Below are 7,841 nucleotides of genomic sequence, written 5' to 3'. Positions count from 1 at the left end.
TCATTAATACCGTAACAGACATCTGGGGATAACCCTCGTGTCTTCTTTATGGTGCCATCCCTACGTCTTTTCTCTGCGAAACGGAATGGTGGCGGGCACGTGGAAATTGAATCGCACTTTAATGTGTTTTGTTATCGAACGTAACCACTTAGCATTATCTTGGCTTTTATCACAAGAAATTGAGTCAACAAATATTAATTGCCTGATTAAACAATGAGTTGTTTCAACTATGGTATGTCTTTGAAATACACGCCTCGGTTGACAAAGCGATGACGTGGGATTAGCTATAACTTGTAGAAGCTCTTTAATGTGAGTGCGTGTATGTGTATGTGTACGTGCTATCTTCGTGGATCTACTAACAAGCTACTATATCATGGATCTTTGCCTTATCTTATCTATTTTAGCGTCACGTAGTGCCTTCTCTATAAGCGCCTTCTATGGTGCTTTTAAAGAGATTCCGGTTTAGTTCCTCGAAACGAAACGAGCGCGTGATCGAAGCGTAAAAGTGATGTCACACATCTAGCAAAGCATCGATTTTGAGATTTACGTAGAAGAATCCTTTTGGCATGCTCACAGGCAGTTTTCAGCCAATAAACAGCTCGCTTATCTTCTTTATCAAATCTTTCTTGTATTTTCTTATAAATCGCGCGAAATATATAACCAGATGATTATCAAAATTTGTCAAAACATCTTTAATATAGTTTATATTAAGCTATATACAGGGTGATCCAGATCAACCGCACAGGATGGCACATATACATATTTCTCACGAAAAAGTGAGTCAAAAATGTCAATATCAAAATGTTGTGGTATCAATAGTTTTTAAACGGTGGGCCTTAGAAGATGTCCACAAGGCATGAAATTCGCGCCGTCAGGAACGGTGCAACTAAGCAGCCCGCTGCGCCAATGCTTTGATGGATACCGCTAAACGGCACGATACCGAATGAGTATTGCAAAGTTTCGTGAAATCTCTGTATTAACATTTACTACAGTATTCTTAAATTAATTTCTTCTAATGTTGTTTGTGAAAAGAAGTTTTGGAAATATCTGTCGAGTGATATTTTTAATAATATTTGTTTAAATAATTTAATTAATATTGATTTTATTTACAAATTTGTTTATTACTTAAAACATATTTAAAAAATCCTTTTTACTGATATAAATGATGTATCAAATTTGACATTACTCCCCATCAATTGAATCGGACTCAATTTAAGAATATACTGTAGTAAATGTTAATACACAGATTTCACAAAACTTTGTAATACTCATTTGGTATCGTTTAGCGATCAAAGTTCGAGCGCTGCTTAGTCGCGCCGCTCCTGACGACGCGAATTTCATGCCCTGTGGCTGGACGTCTTCTAAGGCTCACCGTTTAAAAACTATTGATATCACAACACTTTGCTATTGACATTTTCGACTCACTTTTTTGTGAGGAATATACATACCCGTGCGGTTGATCTGAATCACCCTGTATATATTTCATTAAAATTAAATATTAAATAACTGTATAATGCTCGTGTCATTATTCAATGCAAATATTTTAGACACCAATTTGATTGCCGTTTTTAGGTGTATGTCTGCAGTGCGGAGTATTCTTTTATCGATGTGTCCGAACTAGGCGCACGCAGGTTATTTACTTTAAATGTGCCATCGTCAATAGTCAGTATTGATACGTCGAAAGCACCACCGCTGAGATTGAAGATCAGAATGTTCCTTTCACCACTATCCTTTTTGTCGGGTCCGTAAGCGATGGCGGCTGCGGTCGGCTCGTTAATGATACTCAGGATGTTCAAAGCGACGATAGTGCCCGTGTCCTTCGTAGCCTGACGTTGAGAGTCGTTGAAGTACACCGGTACCGTGATCACAGCGTTCGTAATAGTCGTGCCCAAGTAAGCTTCCTTCATCCTGGTCAAAATCATCGAGGAAATCTCTTCGTAGGGAAGAAAGATTTCGTTCCCCCTTGTGTAATAATACGCAACGAGTAATTAATGAAGCGGTACGAGGATGAAAAACATTCACCAGGATAAAACTTATGAAGGAAGGAACGTGCTTAGTCAGTACGATCGATCTAGTTCTTTACGCGGCACAAGTATTTTTTTTCCTCTTTCATTAAGCGCGTATATCAGAACGGGATTTTCCTCGCCATTTATATACGTCACTTTATATTGCAGTCGGATTTTTGCTCACTGTCATTGATAACTGGAAGAACTAATATTTTATGTCAGATGAAATCGACAAGTCTTCAAATCATTTATCATTTAGTCTTTTAGTTTGTAAAACTGTTTGTTTAAGCTCTCCTTGCATATATTTAAATTTTTCGTCATGTATTCAGATCGTTCAACAAAATATATTTGGTAGTTATTTATATTAGACTTTTTTTAGTATATATATATATAATTATGCCAAATTATTCTTAAAAATATTTTATTAAATGGAGGAAAACTAATCTATTTGCTATTTATAAAATAAGAATTAAAATTGTAAATTGCAGGTAGAAATTGAAATTAAAATCTTGTCTTTCTTTTCTTCTCTGCTTTCTCTGTGCTCTCTTTCAGAATTAAATATGCGGTGTTATCGTAACACGTTGGTCGACTAAATTGTACCGAGATGTAGCCCTAATTAGAGGCGGACGTGAGTCCAACTAAGACAACCACTCCAAAAGGAAGCAGTTGCGGCTATTATCAGCATCATAAACACGGTCCGTTACGGCGGACTAGTCGTATCCCAAGTTCGTATACGAGCGATAGTAGATTTCGAAGCAGCGAGTCGATTTGGCGGCGCCGAAACGAGCGCATTACCGACTTCACCGGTACTTCCGGTGATTCCCTTCTTCCCTTGTTTTAACAATGGTGAAATACTGTAGCTGCAGAAGCAAAAATAATGGACACATTGAATAAACTAGCGATCTTGCCAAATCGCTTGATCTCAACATTACTGTTCAAATTTTATTCATGGTTGTTGCTACGTCAATAATGGGATTCAAATTTTATTGAGATAGTGTGCTTGTTACGACTCGCGTGAAAGGATTAAATTGGAGACAAATCTAGTCGATGCAAATTTATGCACGAAAGCTCATCAAAACTCGTATTGGGATTCATCAAAACTCGTATTGGGATTCATCAAAACTTGTATTGGGATTCTTTGCCGATCAATCGTTTGGTCTTCATAAATAACGTAGTTTATGATAGATTTCCTTGATCGTTAATGATAATCTTCACTTTGGGATAACGATATATCTTGATACGGGTCGTGACCAGATCGATGCTGGCCGCCGGTACTGTCATTGCGGACCTGAAATTTTGGAAAGCAGCGACGTGGACTTGATCGTTGAATCGCGATTCCGTTGTTCCGTAACGTCCCCGGCGTTGTCTATTGTCCTGTCAATTTCGGGTCTTCGCCGTTCCGGGCGTCATAATTACAGCAATGAATTATGTAGGAATTGAGGGCCGACTGTATCCGCCAATATTAACACTTATTGGTTAGATAAATTTTCCATCTACGCACTATGAATGAAAATCCTTACTTTCTTTCATTATATTTATTAAGATGAAAGAATCTTACTTACGCTTTAACAAAGCAATATCTTTACTCATCTAGTTTAACATTTTCGCTCAAGGTATCGAACGTTCGATACTATGTATCAATCTTGGTCTACCCATGTTATTGCGTTCCACAACGTTGATTGCTAACAATATTTTAATTATCACATATTCGATTAACAATTAATATGACAAACACAGAGGGTTGATTAAAATGTTGATTGCAATACCGGCGACCAATTACACGATGCTTTGTGGCAGAAAGTGAGGCGCGATAGGAAAACACGAGTGCAAGATAAATGTAATTTTAACAATCTACACATCTTAAAATCCTGTCCCGCATGACAATTTTGAAAGCGACCAGAAAATTTGATGTGAATCATACGTAAATTCGACACGTGACACGTTGACTCCCTCGCTATCGTATAATCTGAAGAGGGTCGAACGGTTCGTGACCAGCGTCGTGAACTGAATGACGAACGAAGGGCGACGATCATACAGCCTACCCTTTTTATAACGTCATAATAAAGTTTTGCTACGGCTTAACTTTTTTCTACTCTTGGTGACGATGAGGTTATGGTCTCCTTTTTTTTTATTATCTCCTTTCTCTTTCTCTCCTCGCCATTGATTGCTATAATCTTTCCTTTTATTCAAATAAATACAAAATCAGATTCAAGAATGCTAAAATTAATTTCTGTCATAAATATACAATATGCAGATAACAAATTTTATGTAATTTTGCACAGATCAAATAGATTAAGCAGATTACTATAAATACTGCATTTGAAATCTGCGATAGACTTTTGTGACACAATCAAATTATTACTTTACAATTTTAAAAGATATTTTTATAAAATCAGAGAGAGAGAGAGAGAGAGAGAGAGAGAGAGAGAGAGAGAGAGAGTGTGTGTGAGTGAGTGAGTGAGTCAGTCTAGTACCAAAATTTGAAGCTATGTATATAATACAGTAATCAACCTGATAATCGAAAAGCGGTCTATACAAGAATAAAGCTCTTAGTAAAGATAATATTCTTTTTGTAAAAGCATTAAAATCTAGAAGAATACAAATCATAATCAACATATCAATCTTATATCAAGACGGAATGATCGACGTAACTTTACGTCTTCGTTACTTCAGCCTTCTTACCTTGATCACCAAGCTGAAGCGCATAGCCAATCGATTATCCCTTAACCGAGTTAATTCGGGAACGTGTATCGTGCTTACGTTCAGAATACGGGTACACGAACGCGTACGCCAAGAGATCCGCCCTAAACTGGTCCGCCGCCGGCACGTAGGGGATTTAAACGAGACGCCCGCCAGAACGATAAATCCAGCTACGTGGAAAACAATGAATGGCTTCACGGAATATCGTGCGCTCTTAATAATTCGCTTACTCCGACGCGACGTCAGCGTACGGGGCGCGGGTGAAACGACGCGAGAGATAAGGAAATAACAAGAGAGAAAGGAGACGAACGGATGAACACAAGAAGAGGAAACAGTGAAAGTGTCTGATAAGTTTCGCCTTACGGAGGCGATGTGAGATAGACATGCGAGGTATACGTCGAGAGTGACGAAGAGAGTTGAACCGAATATCGAGATTGGATCGAGGGGTCCGAGCCCTCGTAAATATGTCGTCAGACCGGTAAACAAGGGTGCATGAAGCCGGTACAAGCCGCATTTCCACGCTCGACGTGCGTATGTATATATACGCACTATAGAAGCAGAGATGGTTGATGGTCGTAGTACGGTCGTGGTCGTGGTCGTGGTCGCGCACAGACCAGGATTTAAGTTTAGAAAATTTATCGTTTCGCGAGGAGGTGGACAAAAGCGACGAAAGGGATGACACGGGGAGGTGCATGCTTTAGTGAGAGGACGCGAGAGTGAGTATGGAGGAATAGAAAAAAAGGCAGAGAGAAAACGATAGACGAGAAAGAGTAGAAATATAGAGAAAAACAAAATCTCTGATAGACGATTCAAAACCGTCTCGAATCTTGTTTCTTTCTTCGATTTCTGGCTGCGATTTAACGACCGATCTCCGGAATATAAGCTTGGTTACCAATTTTGTAGTCCACGATTCTCGTTTCTGAGAACGATCTAACTATAAGCCTTCGACTCGAGCTAGCAATCATCTAACGATTTCCGATACAACGCGCATAACATATAGTGATTAGAGACTGTTCAGCGTATTGATTCCGTTCAAATAGCTCGGACGTTTTACAATGATTGGTTGTAATATAAATATCTAGGTATACGCTTAATCGAGCTAACATCGCACTTGTTTTATTATACATATAAAACAATAATGTAACAGTAGAAATCTGTAAAGATTTCCTATATAAAAGATTCATTAAAAAAAATAATTTATAGCTCTTACTTAATTTACGTATAATCAATTAATTGAGTAAAAAGAAGTTAAGCATTGATAAAGATATCAGAAACAATAATGAAAATTAATTACAACATCACGAAATTAAAAACTGAATTAAATTCTAATAAAAGCGAAAAGAACAAGTTCCTGATACTTTCAAAAACGAGTTGATCCAACGTTACTTAGTGAGGGGCTACAGTGAGGGGCTTAGCAAATCGCGCACACACACTGTGTTCAATATGGTGGTTCGCGACCGAATATAAATCCTGAAACGCTTACAGTTATTGCAGATCCAACGTAATATCCACTCGTACACTGTCCAGGCGGTTTACGCGGTAATTCGCCGATGACAACGTTGCGATAAAATGAAATCGGTCCACGGCTTTTATAACGGGTTTTAGGCGCGACGGTGCGGCGCGTTGTTCGATAGCCGCGGTCGTTACCGCCCCGCCTGGTCTACGTAAAGAAAATCGACTGAAAGCTGTGGCAAGATAAAGCGGATACGGCATGATTTTCCCGACACGAAACAGGTGAATACATCCATTGGATCTCTCCCATTTTCAGCGCCGTATTCTCCGTGGAAATGTAACTTCGGTTCCCGAAATAAGCCGAGTTGACGTAATGCCTTGCTATATCATGCGTTTGAATCAAGTGTTGGCCTTTAAAACGACGTATAGGACAGCACGCCTAATATGATATTCATGAAATCCTATATGGCTTCCAATGAGATGGCTCATATGTTTTGAAATACGATCGAATGTGAGCGTATATGTGAAAATGAATTTACGTTTATCGCTCTTTTTCCATTACGTACCTACGTTTTCTTCTCTTTTCTCCTATTCTTCGCAATTCACAAAGAACTTGGATTTAACTGGATATTACAACGCTTCTAATTACTGCTTTACGATGAAATTATTACCGCGGAAATAAGATATGTCTATGCCTCAAAAAAGTATGTAAAGATTTAAAACATTACGCCTCAAAAAAGTATGTAAAGATTTAAAACTCATTCTTCTTCCCTGAATCTTGCACGACAATGTTGGTAATGTTGGGAAACAAAGGTGCGAGCCCACATGGGCATCTCGTACGTCTATTTATATGTACTTTCGTTAAATGTAAAATAAGTGGATGATATGATAAATTTGATTGCTGCCGAAAATTCATCTTTTAGGACGTTTGCATTCTTTTCTATGTCCATCCACCTGTTGTCGATGTCCTCAATAGCCAAATCCAGAGGAACGTTCGTAAAGACGTTATGTCTAATAAAATCAACCCATATGAATCCGGTATTATCTTATAATTTTGGAACATCTTGTACATTAGACTTGTATATTAAACTATGCTTCAAATGACTCTCAAAATATGTATTGACCCAGTAAAAAATTTGTCATACATAATTGTATATAAATTAGGGCTCGGTTCGTATTTCAAATAAATTTATTTAAAGTATATATTTTAAATAAAGGAGAAATTAGAAAGCTATTTAGTAGTTTTTATTTTAAACAACTTCTTCTGACCTATTTCTTATTCGACATTTTAAATAAGTTTTTGGAATTTATTTTATATTTTTTATTTCGAATAAGTCGTATCAATCTTTTATCGATTACGATATTTTAAATAAAAAATTTAACATTTTTCTGAAACCCATTTTTTATTTAAAATAAATCTGCTATAGTTATAAAAAAATTGAAATGGTAAAATCTGAAATGTTATAAACTTATAAATGTATACTCAAATGTATGTTTATATATCAAAATATAAATAAAATTATTAAAACATTTTGTATTTCCTATTTAAAACGTTTATTTAAAATACATATTTCTTATTTTATATTTTGAGTTAGTTTTTGAAATGTAGTTTTTACTTAAAATAAAAAATAGATTTCAAGAACTTCTTTTAAATATAAAATAGGTTATTTTAAATAAATTTTC

The 7,841-nt window shown here is 36.8% G+C and overlaps 1 pseudogene; it reads right to left on the bottom strand.

The window, feature by feature from the left end:
* Positions 1–366: 366 nt before the first annotated feature.
* LOC108759769 (heat shock 70 kDa protein cognate 4-like) overlaps positions 367–7,841 on the bottom strand; it is a 47,841-nt pseudogene continuing 40,366 nt past the window's right edge.

Source organism: Trachymyrmex cornetzi, unplaced genomic scaffold (assembly GCF_001594075.2).
Source record: "Trachymyrmex cornetzi isolate Tcor2-1 unplaced genomic scaffold, Tcor1.1 scaffold205, whole genome shotgun sequence".
Lineage (NCBI taxonomy): Eukaryota > Metazoa > Arthropoda > Insecta > Hymenoptera > Formicidae > Trachymyrmex > Trachymyrmex cornetzi.
Note: the sequence above shows the minus strand (reverse complement) of the source record. Positions and strands in the feature narration are given on the sequence as shown.